The sequence below is a fragment of the Ambystoma mexicanum genome, chromosome 3q (assembly GCF_040938575.1).
Source record: "Ambystoma mexicanum isolate Mex_15411 chromosome 3q, UKY_AmexF1_1, whole genome shotgun sequence".
Lineage (NCBI taxonomy): Eukaryota > Metazoa > Chordata > Amphibia > Caudata > Ambystomatidae > Ambystoma > Ambystoma mexicanum.
In genome coordinates, this window is record NC_090926.1 from 52,376,609 (window position 1) to 52,391,805 (window position 15,197).

A 15,197-nucleotide genomic window follows, 5' to 3' on the forward strand; every position below is an offset into this window, starting at 1 on the left:
AGCAATGCAATTATCTCACACTGTCCACCACTGTGCATCACTCCAGCTAAGGAGAATGGGTCTATGCTCTTCTCTATATTCCGAAAAACAGTGTTTAGCCGTTCTCTCCAGTCGTAAGAACAGTGGCTAAGCTCTTCTCTCCCTTACGAAGAACAGTGTTTAAGCCCTTCTCTCCATTCCTCAAAACAGTGTGCCCGTTCTTCTCTCCATTCCTAAAAACAGTGCCAAAGCTCTTCTCTCCATTCCAAAGAACGGTGATTAAGCCCTTCTGTCCATTCCTAAGAACCTATGCTCTTCTCACCATTTCTAAGAACGATGTCTAAGAACAGTATCCAGGTTCTTCTCTCCATTCCAAAGAACAGTGTTTAAGCCCTTCTGTCCATTCATAAGAACATTTTTTAAGCCCTTTTCCCCATTCCTAAGAACAGCGTCTAAGTTCTTCTCTCCAGTCCTAAGAACAGTGTCTAAGCCCTTCCCTCCATTCCTAAGAACAATGTCTAAGAACTGTGTTTAAGCTCTTCTCTCCATTCCTAAGAACAGCATCTAAGCTCTTCTCTCCATTCCTAAGAACAGTGTTGAAGCCCTTCTCTCTGGTCCTAAGAACAGTGACTAAGCTCTTCTCTCCCTTCCTAAGAAAAGCGTTTAAGCCCTTCTCTCCATTCCTAAGAACAGTGTCTAAGCTCTTCTCTTTATTCCTAAGAACAGTGTGCATGTTTTTCTCTGATTCCTAGAAACGGTGCCTAATCTCTTCTCTCCATTCTTAAGTACAGTGTCTAAGCTCTTCTCTCCCTTCCGAAGAACAGAGTTTAAGCCCTTCTCTCCATTCATAAGAACAGTAGCTAAACTCTTCACTCCATTCCTAAGAACATTGCTTAAGCCCTTCTCTCCATTCCTAAGAACAGCGTCTGAGCTCTTCTCCCCATTCCTTAGAAGTGTCTAAGCCCTTCCCTCCATTCCTAAGAACAGTGTTTAATAACAGCATCTAAGCTATTCTCTCAATTCCTAAGAACAGTGTTTAATCCCTTCTCTCCATTCCTAAGAACAATGTCTAAGCTCTTCTCTCCATTCCTAAGAACGGTGTCTAAGCTCTCCTCCCCATTCCTAAGAATGGTGTCAAAGAGCAGTGTCTAAGCTCTTCTCTTTTTTCCGAAAAACAGTGTTTAAGCCCTTCTCTCCATTTCTAGAAACAGTGTCTAAGCTCTTCTCTCCAGTCCTAAGAATGGTGCCCAAGCGCTTCTCCCCATTTCTAAGAACGGTGTCTTAGAACAGTATCTAAGCTCTTCTCTCCATTCCTAAAAACAGTGCCTAAGCTCTTCTCTCCATTCCAAAGAACAGTGTTTAAGCCCTTGTCCCCTTTCCTAAGAACAGCGTCTACGTTCTTCTCTCCAGTCCTACGAACAGTGTCTAAGCCCTTCCCTCCATTCCTAAGAGCGATGTCTAAGAAAAGTGTCTAAGCTCTTCTCTCCATTCCTAAGAACAGTGTTTAAGCCCTTCTCGCTGGTCCTAAGAACAGTGGCTAAGCTCTTCTCTTCTTTCTTAAGAAAAGCGTTTAAGCCCTTCTCTCCATTCCTAAGAACAGTGTCTAAACTCTTCTCTTCATTCCTAAGAACAGTGTGTATGTTTTTCTCTCATTCCTAGGAACGGTGTCTAAGCTCTTCTCTCCATTCCTAAGAACAGTGTTTAAGCCCTTCTCGCTGGTCCTAAGTACAGTGTCTAAGCTCTTCTCTCCCTTCCGAAGAACAGAGTTTAAGCCCTTCTCTCCATTCCTAAGAACAGTAGCTAAGCTTTTCACTCCATTCCTAAGAACATTGCTTAAGCCCTTCTCCCCATTCCTAAGAACAGCGTCTGAGCTCTTCTCTCCATTCCTTAAAAGTGTCCAAGCCCTTCCCTCATTCCTAAGACCGGTATACAAGCTCTTCTCTCATTTCCTGGGTACAGTGTCTAAGCCCTTCTTTCCATTATTATCAATTCTTTAGTTCCCTACTGAAACTGCCAAGGCATGTTGTTACTGTGTCATAGCAACATCACTTTTGGGAAATTCGGATACTGGTCCACACCATAGCATTCCTGCTAAGAAATCTGGGCATCATGCCACTAAACCTGCATTCTCCCCGCTGTGAATAGTTGACTTTGCCCATGAAAAGGGTATGGCAGCTACGCTGAACAATTAGGGTACTGCACCTAAATATATTGTTGAGCTTTTGACAAGTACTGGTACGGTCAATTCCACTAACAATTATTACAGCACTTGTTCGGAGCAGGGGAGGGCGGGTCAGTTGAAGTAAGGTTCAGATGACTTGTGAAGTCCTTCCTAGCTCTTTCTGCAATGGAAAACAATTGACTGCGCCCCAGGGGCGTTGCTAGGGGGTGGCTAAGGAGGCTATAGCCCCTGATCTTTTGGCTGTAGCCCCGGATAGAATCTCAGGAGCTATAGCCAAAAGACTAGCTAGCCCCCAGTCCCAACAGTTCCGACATAAGCTTAGCCCCGGGTCTTTTCCAGACCTAGCAACTCTCCTGCTGCGCCCTATCTTACACACACACAGAAACACTTAAAGCTGTGCAAAGCACAGCTTAATATTTAACATAAAAGCCTTTCCTAATCCCAATGCCAAACACTAGAGAGGCTTTCAAAAGTAAAACACATTGAAAGCCTCAAGCCATTAAATGGGTTCTATGTGAAAAGACCTTTTTTTTAAAGGTCTCAGGCGAAGAAGACCAATTTACTTTTGATGTGAAAACTGGCATTGTAAGGTCCTTTTCTCTTGAGACCTTTAAAATGCGGTTTGCTTTTTTTTTTTTACATACCGGGGAGGCTTCACCCCCAAACTCCACATTCTTCCTCCACGCCCCCCACGACTCACTAGTCCCCCAAACGAAAACACGTACATTCACACAACACACACACCCACGAACCCCCATCTCTCAGCCCCCCTCTCCCAAACCCAAAACAAATACATACATAGACACAACACACACAAGAACCCACACACACACTTTTTTTTTTTTTTTAAATAGATTTTTATTGATTTTTCAACACAAACAACGATACAAACCAAACAGCAGTGCAATAAACAATATTCCAATAAACATTTAACCATTAATGCGCACCACTCCCCTGATCCCTCCCCCCTCGCGAGCCATTTTCCATGTCTTGTTCCGCTTCTGTTGCACATGAGCGAGCATCGTCATCATCTGGATCTCCCAACATCCCTGTCCCGAATATGCAGGATATCAGTGTCTTCCATGCCATCAAAGAGCCCAGTTCCTCCTCCCAAGACATACAACTCGCCTCTTGCCACACCGCTGTCTCAGCCTCCGCCCATTTCTGTAGGTCATTCCACCACACCTCAACCCGTGGCTTGCTACATTTTTTCCAGCCCATGGCTATTCGTCGTTTGGCCAGCACATACGCTAAGTCTTTCAGTTTGCTTACATGTTTCTGCTGCCGAGGTCTGGGAAACCCACCCAGAAGGCATGCCCAGGCGGTGTCTATGGCAAACGTGACCCCTCTCTCTCTCAGCTTGCGCGCCGCCTCCCTCCAGAACCCCTCAATCACTGGGCACGCCCAAAACATATGCGTCATGTCCGCATTTTCTTCATCACATTTGGGGCACGCCTGTCTGCCTACATTCCGAAATTTGGATATCCTCAGAGGGGTCATGTACGCTCTGTGCGTGACGTACAGTTGTATTTGCTGCAGTCTGGCATTTCGAGACACTTTCCTGTGGTACCCCAAAGCCCGTTCCCACATCCCATCTCCCATTTCGATCCCCACCTCACTCTCCCATTCCAATCGTAGGCATGCCAGTTCCTTCCCAACTTTCGACATCACCATCTCATACAGCCTAGAAATTTCATGTCCCCCTTCCGTTGTGTCATATATCCCCGCCATCGTAACCTCCGATTCGTCTGCCATGATATTCTCAGGCCACAGTTCCCGTATTTTCTTCCCCAATCTGTGGTATGTAACATATTGGCCTTCGTGCAATCCAATCTCCTCGCTAAGTTCCACAAACCCCTTAATAGCACCCTCCTGCCACACATCGCCCAATGTCACCAACCCCACCGATTCCCAGTAGGTCCTGAAAATCTCCCTCAGCTGTCCATCCGCCCCCGCCAGGGCAACCAGTGGAATTTGCGGAGAACACGGAAGTGGGTCACCCATCATTGTACATGCCCGTCTCCACACCTTCCACCCCAGCTTCACCATCGCCGGGTACCCTCTCGTGACAGCCTCGGGCAACCAGATGACCTCCTTTAAGAAAAATGGGGCACAATCTTGCCCGAATAGTCTGAGTTCTGGGGTCTCTTCGTCGGACAGCCATTTAGACACAAACTGTAGTTGGCTCGCTATGTAATACGCCTCAAAGTTTGGGAGTTTGACTCCCCCCTTTTCATGAAAGTTCTGTAACTTCCAGAGCGCTACTCTGTTACGAGTACCATGCCACAGAAACTCTCTGCAAACCCCATTTATTTTAGTGAAAAAGCCCTTAGGGATCATGTATGGGATGTTGCTAAAGTAATGTAGCAGCCTAGGCAGAACTACCATCTTGATCATCGCCCCACGCCCCATCATCGCCAAGGGCAACTTCTGCCAAAAGCTCATACATGCGCGTATCTTCTCAACAGCCACCTCTGTGTTGCGCTTGTATTCTTCCTCCACCGTGTGGTAGATATCTATTCCCAGGTAACGGAATGTATTGACTGACCAGGGCACCTGGAGCACCGGCAGCCACTCCGTGGGAACACCCCTATAGCAGCCCAACGGGAAAATGTACGATTTCTGGGGGTTGACCGCTATGCCCGACAACCTCGCATATCTCCCCATCACGTCCAGGATATGTTGTAAATTCTCCTCCGGATGACTCAAGTACAATAACAAGTCATCCGCATACAGGGATATCAGATGGTTTTCTCCCCCCACCTCAATGCCCACGATATCATACTGCTGCCGCAAGTACAGTGCCAGAGGCTCCAGGGCCAAGATATACAACATCGGGGACCAAGGACACCCCTGTCTAGTGCCTCTACTAAGCTGCCATCTCTCGGATATAATCATGCCCGTCCGAACTCTAGCCAGCGGAGCGCTGTACAGCAGCTCCGCCCATCTAATATATCCTGGTCCCAGTCCGTATTCTCTCAAGGCCGCCAGCAGCCACTTCCAATTAACCGAGTCGAAGGCTTTAACAGCGTCCAACGACACTATCGCCATTTCCCCATCACTGTTAGATCCCATTTCAATCACCCGGTGGAGTCGTCTATGGTTTTGGGCAATGTTTCTCCCCGGGACATATCCCGTTTGGTCCGGGTGTACCAGTTTGCCTATCACCCTCCGCAATCTGTTGGCCAGGACAGCCGTTAGTATTTTGCTGTCCTGATTCAGCATAGATATTGGTCTGTACGACCCACAACTATGCCCGGGTTTATTAGGCTTAGGGAGCGGTATAATAATCGCTTCCCTGAGCGATTCCGGCAACCTCCCCTTCTCGAACGCCTCATTAAGCATATCAAGCATCGGGGGGAGTACTTCCGCCCCAAAAGTTTTATAAAATTCACTGGGCAGGCCGTCCGTTCCTGGGGTCTTGCTAGTGGGTAGCTGCCGGACGACCGCCTCCAACTCCCCTAGTGTTATTGGGGCATCTAGTTCCTCTCTTTCCTCCGTGCTTATCCTGGGCAGCCCGATATCTTGCAGGGTCTCCAACATTTCCTCCCGGTCGCCGCCACCCGGATCCCCATACAATGCTTTATAGTAATTTACGAATTCCTCATTGACACCCTCCTGGGTATTTATCTGCTCCCCATCCTCTCTAATTATTGTCCTAATCGGGGGCCTCGGGGTTTCTCTTTTATATAACCATGCCAAAAGACGACCCGTTTTATCTCCTCCCGCATGTTGCCTTTCAATATACTTTTTGTAATTTAGATTACAGAGCCTCCCCCAATGTTCTGTACACTGCTGCTGCAGTTTAAGCACCAGTTCGTTATCTATATGCTCGCTCTTCAGCACCTTTTCCAGCTCTCTCTCCGCCTTCTGTAAATCGACCAGGGCCCCATTCTGCAAACCTTTCGATTTAGCAATCGCCACCCCTCGTACCACAACCTTAAAGGCCTCCCACAGAGTTCCCGCCGAGTCAACGCTGCCAGTGTTGGTATCGAAATAGCTAACTATTTCCTCCCGCATGTCTTCCCTAAAAGCCTGGTCTTTAAGCGCCTCTGCGCGCAGGCGCCACGTCGGGATCCGCGCTCTGGGGCGGCCATATTGCCATCCCACCACCATAGGCGAGTGGTCCGAGAGGACCCTCGCTCTATATTCCGCACTAGACACATCCCCCAAGACGTCCGACGTGGCAAAAATATAGTCTAGCCTAGTGTGCAACCGCTGCGGGGCCGCGTAATGCGAGTACTGTCTCTCATTGGGGTGCTTGGTCCTCCACACGTCATCGAGCTCAAAGTCCCGCAGCAGCGTCCGCAGCACCCGGGCTGCCGGGGCGGGCCTAATCACCTTATCGTCGGATCTGTCCATCCCCGGGTCCAACACACAGTTGAAATCCCCTCCCCAGAACACTGCACTCCCCACACACCAACTCAAGTTGGTACTCATGGTCCTGAAGTACTCTGCCGTGCCCTGGTTCGGGGCATACGTGTTCACTACACACATCTCTCTGTTCTCGACTACCCCTCTCACCATAGCCAGACGCCCCTCAGTATCCACACGTTCCTGCTGCAGTTGGAACGGGACATGCGGCGCCACCCAGATCAGCACGCCTCTAGCATATGCTGAGTACGCGGATCCTACCACCGTTCCACCCCACTTTTTCTTCACCAGCTCTAATTTGTCTCGGGTCAAATGCGTCTCTTGCAGTAATGCGACGTCTATCTTTTGTCGCCTCAAGTACAACATAACTTTGTTCCGTTTAAGGTAGCTATTGAGGCCCCTGACGTTCCATGTTAACAATTTTAGCTCCCCCATGATGTACTGATATCTTGCACTCTCCCCCCCGACCATCCCTGCTCGTTCATGTTATCCAGAAGTCTCATCCAAAATCTTCCCTCAGGGCTCGCGATCCCATTCAAACCTCCCAACACTATATACACCCCAACTGCCCCCGCACCCCCCATTCCCCCTGCCCATCCCCTCCCCCCAACTCCCTCCCCAACTGTTGCCCAGCTCCATCCCGGGAACTCAGGCCCCCCCACATCTAGTTCCGGCTGTTACACACAGAGCCCAGTAGGGTAAAGTCGCCCTAGCGGCCACTTAACTAAGAAATACTAAACGGGGGTGAATGGACCAGCCCCGGGAGGCTCCCATGTACGACAACAGTTACAGTGCAAACAGTGCATTTAACATCCAGTTCCAGGCCCGACCTCCCCAGGCCATAGCAATAACTATAGTCAAGTCCCATAGTCTCCGGCAACACCCTCTCTCGTCGTGGAGCACTTATCTCTCATTGCCACCTTCATCCGCCCGGACCTCCGACTCCTGGGGGCTGCCCTGCATGTCGAGCCAACCCATGGCTTCCTCCGGTGACTCAAAAAACAGGGATCTATTATTGTGGATCACCTTTAATTTGGCCGGGTAGAGGAGCATATATTTCTTCCCTGCCTCTCTCAATCTTCTCTTGACCGCCCCGAAGTTCATCCGACTCCTCTGCACCATCATGGTGTAGTCTGGGTAGGCCGTTATAGTGGCCTCCCCCCTTTTGATGGTTCCTCCTTTACGAAAATGCTCTAAAATCCTTTCCCGGTCACGGTAGTTGAGGATTTTGGCTATCATTGGCCTGGGCGGACCGCCCGGTGGAGGCCTCCTAGCCAATGCTCTATGTGCTCGCTCCACCGCAAAACCCTGCGACAGCGCACCCCCGGTGATCTCTTGGAGCAACATATTTTCAATGAAGTCCGTAGGATTATGACCCTCCAATCCTTCCGGGATGCCCACAACACGGATATTGTTCCTTCGGGCGCGCCCCTCCGCTTCTTCGGCCCTGTTCTCCAAGTTGCGTACTTTCTGTTCCAAAATATGCAGGTCGGCCTTGTGTGAGGCACAATCTGCCGTGTTGGCGCTGCCCTCCTTTTCCAGACTCTCTGTGCGCTCCGATAGGGCCTTCACATCCTGTCGAAGTAGGTTCACCTCCTCCCGAACTTCTCCGACTTTGAGGTCGAGCGCTGTTTTCAGGTCCGCCACCACCATTTCAAGCTTGGCCTCCCAAGCGCTTTTCAAGTCCGCTTTCAGTTCAGCGAGAGCAGCCAGCACGTCCTGATTTGGGCTAGTCGCGGCCATGGGTGGCTTCTCCTTGGTCCGAGCACTCTCTGGGCCCGTCGGTGTCTTGGTAAACTCGTCCAATGTGGGCTGTTTTGCTCTCTGTCTGACGGCCTTATTCGCCATTCCACAGCCGCTGTAAGCCGTGGGCCCGCACACGCGACCCCGTCGTAGGATCAGCCACTATCCGAGTGTCCCCCAAAGGTCAGGGCCAAAGCACGTAGTCCGTTGCACCAGTCAGCTCAGGCGGGTCCTAGTGCCGACCGCCGACCGTCGCCGACCGTTTCCCAGGCCCGCGTTAGGTCATCGGTGCCCACAGAGACGCGCTGACGCTCTCCCAAAGGCTTATCTGCATCTCCACGGCCTGCACCGCCTACGTCGCCGCCGATCACCGCGAGGGTGTTCCTTTCAACACGTTTGTGTCCCCTCCATTGTCCGGTGTGGCCGCCATTTTCACTCCGTCCGGTCCGCGACTCCAGGAACTTCAATGGCATTTATCTACCGTTGCCGGGCTTGTGGAGGTTTCAGCTCTTCCATAGTTGTGCAGCTCATATTCATGGACAGGTACTCTCGTTTCTGGCCTGCGGGAGTTAGTGCCAATGCACTATTGCACAGGATGAATGTAGGATCTCCGGGAGCTCTCCCAAGAGCGCGTCCTCTCACATGGCTTCCAAGCCACGCCCCCCAACCCACACACACACTTACCCGTTCTCCTGGTCCTGTGCTTCCGGGTCCCGGTGCAGTCCCAGAGCGGTCTTTCTAAGTCGGTCTTTAAGTGAAAAGATCTTTTTAACAAGACCTTTTCACTTAGGACCATTAAATGCTATGGGTGTGCTTCTGAGACAAAGGGAAAGCACAGTATGAAATGCCCGTGCAAATCACCCCTCAACTTTCCGAGCTCTCTCTATTAGCACCAATGAAAACCACGGCGGTCAACAAAACAAAAAAGGAGCCATTGCCTAACGCACACGTTTGCACAGTAATGCACCAGCCCTCCAAATCGGGCTCAATAAGAATAGCGATTCTAATGATAAACTGTCATAAAGCAACATTCAAAGCACATTAGGGATGCAACATGCGCGAATAACATTGTAAGGCAGAAAATCAAAGCAGCTGAACAAAGTGAAAAAAACATACTAATTAATTCCCAAGTGTTCTACTTTACCAACTCTAAAAGTACTGGCTCGAGGAAAGTGTTAAGTAAACAGAGCTGGCTGTCAGGATGTATGGGGGTGCCGGCAAGAATATCCTGCATAATCGATGCACATTTCACAAGATTTCAGTGCGCCAAAGGCCGGATGTGCACCTTACCTGGGGGGCTGTGTCCAGTGCTCTACTCATAACCCGTGCATCCGTCCATTTTGGACCCATTACATAGCAATAACACATTCTTCTTTTACCCCCCCACAGAAATGTGTAGAATGAGTCTTGCTTTGTTTTTTGGCATAAAAAGGCCGCAGATTTATTTTCCACAATAACATAAAACCACACTGTACACATTAGTGGAAATAATTCAGAAGATGCAGCGACTGCTCCGTGTCCAATGACCTGCTTCCCCCTTTCTTTCCCAAAGTCCATTATAGGCCCAACTCTCCCAACCCTTTGCGCCTGAGCTTCACCTGCCCATGCAGGTATTCCTGGGCGGGGAGAGTGCCGTTTCCTTGGGGGAAGCTGAGCCCTTGTTGTTCCCCCCAGACGCCCCTGCCGTTCAGGCTCCCAAGGGGCGCTGGTCCGAGAAGGGCGAAGACCCTTCCGGCTTTCTCCTGGCTCCTCCGGAGTCTGTCTCTTGTGTTTGGTTGCCCAAACACCGCCACACCGCCTGTCGTCCTGCGACATCGACGATCAGGCCTCCTTGCTTGTCCTGTTTGTAGGGTGGGTGGGTGGGAAAACGAAGTCCTCTGCTGGTAGGTGGGCGTCCCAATGCCAAGGCTAGATACTGCCTGCAGTGGGAAGCCCGCTTGTTATAAAGGAGGGTAGCCCCACCCCCCGCCATTGTTGCCCTTCGCGGGCTTTTCCTCCGATTTGCCGCGCTGTTTCTTTTCGCGGGCTTTCGCTTCGTCTTGCCGCGCTTCCTGCGGGCACCTCCCCCTCATCCCGGGGGAGGGGGAGGATAGGAGGAGGACACCGCCCGGGTTATCGGGGTGCCTCCTCCATTTTGGGATTTGGTCGTCGACACTGGCATAACCCGTGCATCTATCCATTTTGGACCCATTACATAGCAATAACACATTCTTCTTTTACCCCCCCACAGAAATGTGTAGAATGAGTCTTGCTTTGTTTTTTGGCATAAAAAGGCCGCAGATTTATTTTCCACAATAACATAAAACCACACTGTACACATTAGTGGAAATAATTCAGAAGATGCAGCGACTGCTCCGTGTCCAATGACCTGCTTCCCCCTTTCTTTCCCAAAGTCCATTATAGGCCCAACTCTCCCAACCCTTTGCGCCTGAGCTTCACCTGCCCATGCAGGTATTCCTGGGCGGGGAGAGTGCCGTTTCCTTGGGGGAAGCTGAGCCCTTGTTGTTCCCCCCAGACGCCCCTGCCGTTCAGGCTCCCAAGGGGCGCTGGTCCGAGAAGGGCGAAGACCCTTCCGGCTTTCTCCTGGCTCCTCCGGAGTCTGTCTCTTGTGTTTGGTTGCCCAAACACCGCCACGCCACGGGTGGGTTTCCGCCCACCGTGGCTCCCCCTTGCTGCCTTCCTCACTTTTCTAGGGTTTTTGCACAAAGGATCCCGTAAACTAGCTCCAACCCCAGTGATGACAATTGTACCCTGGTGACAAATGCACCCCTTCCTTCTGAAAAACCCGGGTACTTTAACTTAATCAAGCCGGGCCTGATCCGGCCACAGCCACTGCAGAATTTGCCATTGACCATTCCGGCCTCGGGATTATCTCTGACCCAATGATTTCTGTTTCACCCACTCGACTGGCCAATTGCTGTAGGGAAACCATCATCCCCTGCCCCAGAGCCCCCCTTCCCAGGCTTCTCCGGTCGCTACCTCCCCCGTGTATGACCCATATGTCCGGCTTTGCCGTTTCCTTAGCAAACTGCGCCCATGCCCCTGCAGTTGTACCCCTTGGATCCCTGGCACCCCGTGCCTTTCAAGTCTGCCCTGGGAATCACTTCCATTCTGCCCTGGGCATCACCTCAGACCATGCGCTCACTCAGTCACCCAACTGTGCAGGTATCTCCTGCAAAGAGCACCCTGTTTCCTCTGTCCCCTTTCCATCCCGCTCCGCCTTACCCAGGGCGGGCCTGTTCCGGGACACCCCTGCCTGCCCTGCAGGAGTTACTTGTTTCCCCTTACTCCTTTGCACCAAGTCCGTAGCAGGCCCAACTCTCCCCATCTTTTGTGCTTGAGCCCCCCTGCCCTTGCAGGTGTCCGTAGGCGGGGAGAGCGCCGTTTCATTTTTGGGCGAAGCTGGTCCCTTGTTGCTACCACCAGCCGCCCCTGCCGTTGGGCTCCCACGAGGCGCCGGTCAGCGGCGTGCAAAAGACCGTTCCCCTCCTGCTCCGCCTTAACCTCCGCCTTACCCAGGGCGGGCCAGCTCCGGGACACCCCTGCCTGCCCTTGCAGGAGTTACTTGTTTCCCCTTACTCTTTTGCACCAAGTCCTTGGTGGGCCCAACTCTCCCACTCTTTTGTGCTTGAGCCTACCCTGCCCTTGCAAGTGTCCGTAGGCGGGGAGAGCGCCGTTTCATTTTTGGGCGAAGCAGGTCCCTTGTTGTTCCCACCAGCCGCCCCTGCCGTTAGGCTCCCCAGAGGTGCCGGCCCGAGAAGTGCAATACGAGTTAGAATGCCCCCTTCCAGTGTCCTAAACACTATGAGACCTTGACCTGTTAATTACCGAGGGTGCCAACTCGCATTGTTTGTTGATGAGCACCCCCACTTTAATTATTAGGACATGACCTGGCCGCAAATTGAACAGCTGTGTACCCCACTGGGCCCCTCCAGTCAAGCTCACCCTTTCCAGGCCCCCGAAGTCCCGGTTTACCCCAGATTGTGGGTACCCAAACCGACCCCAGAACCTTCCCCCCCCGAGGTATTGGTTTACCCTCAATACGTGTCGTATGCCACCACCCTGACACCCAGGGGTGTCCTAAAGAGTTACCCCACCTACCAGACGCCTCTTGGGTTATGTGGCCCCGTCCGAGCGAGGGGGAGGGAAGTTCGTGCTAGCTCAGCCCACCAGTCTCCCTTTGCCCTGCCCCATTTAAAAGCGAGCTTCACCTGCCCATGCAGTAAAAATGCCAGCCTCCGACCAGAGTTGCCTCTAGTAACAGCGGCACTTCAGCTAACCTGTGCAGCCCGTAGTAGCTGCCCTGCACAGAGCACCAATTATGATCCCTATGGAACACTCAGCCTCGGCAGCCCATGGCCCCCTTGAAATAATTAACCCTTTAATGAGCAATTCCACGGGAAAGCGCTGTGGTTTCATCTGACGCCATCTAGTAATATCTCCGCCGGTGGACTAAGCAGGTGACCAGTGGCTGCCGCGTTCTGCCTTTCTCATGGCTGCACACAATCAGTTCGCTGTTGGCGGGATGTCCCGCCGGCCCATCTAAACGTGGCCCTAACATACCTTGAACCTGGCTGTACACATGAATTAATCCTTTACGGGCGCCTGCCAAAACCCTGCACTGCTCCCCCGTACCCTATGACGGTAGTTCCCCAACTTGTGGGACCCCAATGCCGCTGGCGTCCTCAGCCCCCTACCGGCACTCTCCCTGTCACACCGTACCAGAATACTTCTCCCCCTGGTAAGGCGTCCCTCTTTGGAATAAATTATCGCCTGTTACTGCGTAGGTGCTTGAGTTACCCCCACGCCCCAGCGGTTTGAGGCTTACCACGCTGCTAACCTTCTTTAACCCATAGTCACCATCCCGCGGTTCCATGTCCGACCCGGACCCAAGGAGTCGGGAACCTGCTCCACATTACTTTACAATCCGCCGCTTGTTGAACGATCCTTGCCCTTTCCTGCCCATTCCAAAACCTATGTTACCACCAGCCAAGTAGTTGCTTGATCGGAGAATCGCCTGAGGCCACCCCGTGTAAGGAGAATTCCTAGATGCACAATCTTCCTAGCGTAACCAACTCCCCTTTCTTAGCCTTGAGCCCCTTTCCTTCGCATTCAACCAGAAGGACGGCTAGCCATTCGCCACCGCAGGCACCTTTTAATGGCGCCGGCAGCAGGTCTGGAACGAGGCCACGAGCTATGCTAATGTCCGCGCTGCTGTGCTGTCCATACTTTAGCTTTTCTCTGCATGCAGACTGCTACCGTTGACTAGCGACCCGGAACCGGGCAAACTTCTATACTGCTGTTGACGCGTTGTTTCTCTAGTGCTTTTAATCCGACGCTCTATACCGCCCCCATCTTCACTTACTATCAACCCAACCGCTATTGGTAATTGTCTACTGTCCTTGGAAGGGTGAAAGCTGAGTAGGCCTTATTGGGCTTTGAACCTGTGACTTGTATCTCATACCCCAAGTCATACCAGCTTCCCCTTCGGCCTGGCTGCCTAGCCTATCGCGTCCTATTACAAACCTCCAGTCGCCTCCAACCCCAACAATGGTGAACCAGAGCTGAGCTGACTGAACCTCAAAACCGGATCCACGGAGCCCCCGACTGCTTGTTTTAGCTCCCTGATGTCGTACTGCCACCCTTAGCCCGCAACCGTCGGTGCAACTCAAGAGTCCTAACCTGAGCTGTGCTCCTCGCCTTTCCTTAGTTCGCCGCACCATACGCCAGCGGTACGGAATTGCAGCCCCCTTGGCTAACCCCCCATATCAACCAACCCTTCATCTCCATGGCCTCTCAGGCATGGTTGCCCGCCATTGCATGTAATGATGAACCCCTCGTCGCCTTTAAACCGATACCGAGTGACCACATAATAAGCCACTTTACCACTTCTGACCCTATTTCCAATACCTTCCCCATGAACTCCCGAAACTCACAGGAGCAATATGCGACCGCGCAACTAATTTCCCCACACCCTGTGAAGACCAGTCCGCCTTAGGTGATATCCCTTTGTCAGAGCCATACCGGGGAAATTTTACCCGAAAACACCAAAGGCCACCATCCATTCCTCCTAAGCCCCTGCCACCGCACTAAATCCCCGGGCACTCAAGCTGCCGCCTATCGACCCGCGTATTTCCCCCTCCTATGAGCAGCCCAGGAACCAATTCCTTGCATGCTGAAATGCGCTGCAGTGGGGAGTAGCGTTGGTCTTACACCGCAAACCTGATTACACCCCTAGATCAATCGCGAGTGGCGTATTAGTAACATACAGGACCATAACTTCACCTTAGATTAACTGAGTAACTCTTTTCCTTGATTTGGTATTCCGTGCCCGGCCTGTACGCCTCATCTTAGCAAAAAACATCGTTTCACTCTCTATGCAGCCTCGGTTTCTATAGGTGCCGCTCCATTCCCTCTTCCCATGTTGAGGTCCTAGGCACCTCCTCACCCACCGACACACAAGGCGTCTTCCTGCGCACGTGCGACTGCACCGACATGGCACCATACTAGGGAAAAAACGCTTATTTCCCCCAGGATACGAACTCCCCACATACTATCCTTCAATAATACTGGTTTTATCATCTCCCAGGAAGTGCACACAATTTTTAACTGCGAACAAAATGCTCACACCCACCCGTACGTAAGTGTTTACTCCAAAGCACGTGCTTAATCAAACCTCTCATCATTTGATTCTGCTACCCTGTTCACAGCGTTTGCCATCACTTAAAAGTCCCTTTAGCAAAGAATACCCTTAGTGCACCCCGAACCGGATATACGCACACCCATTCCCGATCACCAAGACCTAAACACTCCGTGTGCTCATAGTAAGAGCCGATATATACCGCCACATTGAAAGGCAACGACGGCCGACCCAGAAACGGTGAAAAAAAAAAAATGAGAAGCCCCTGTACTCCCTTAC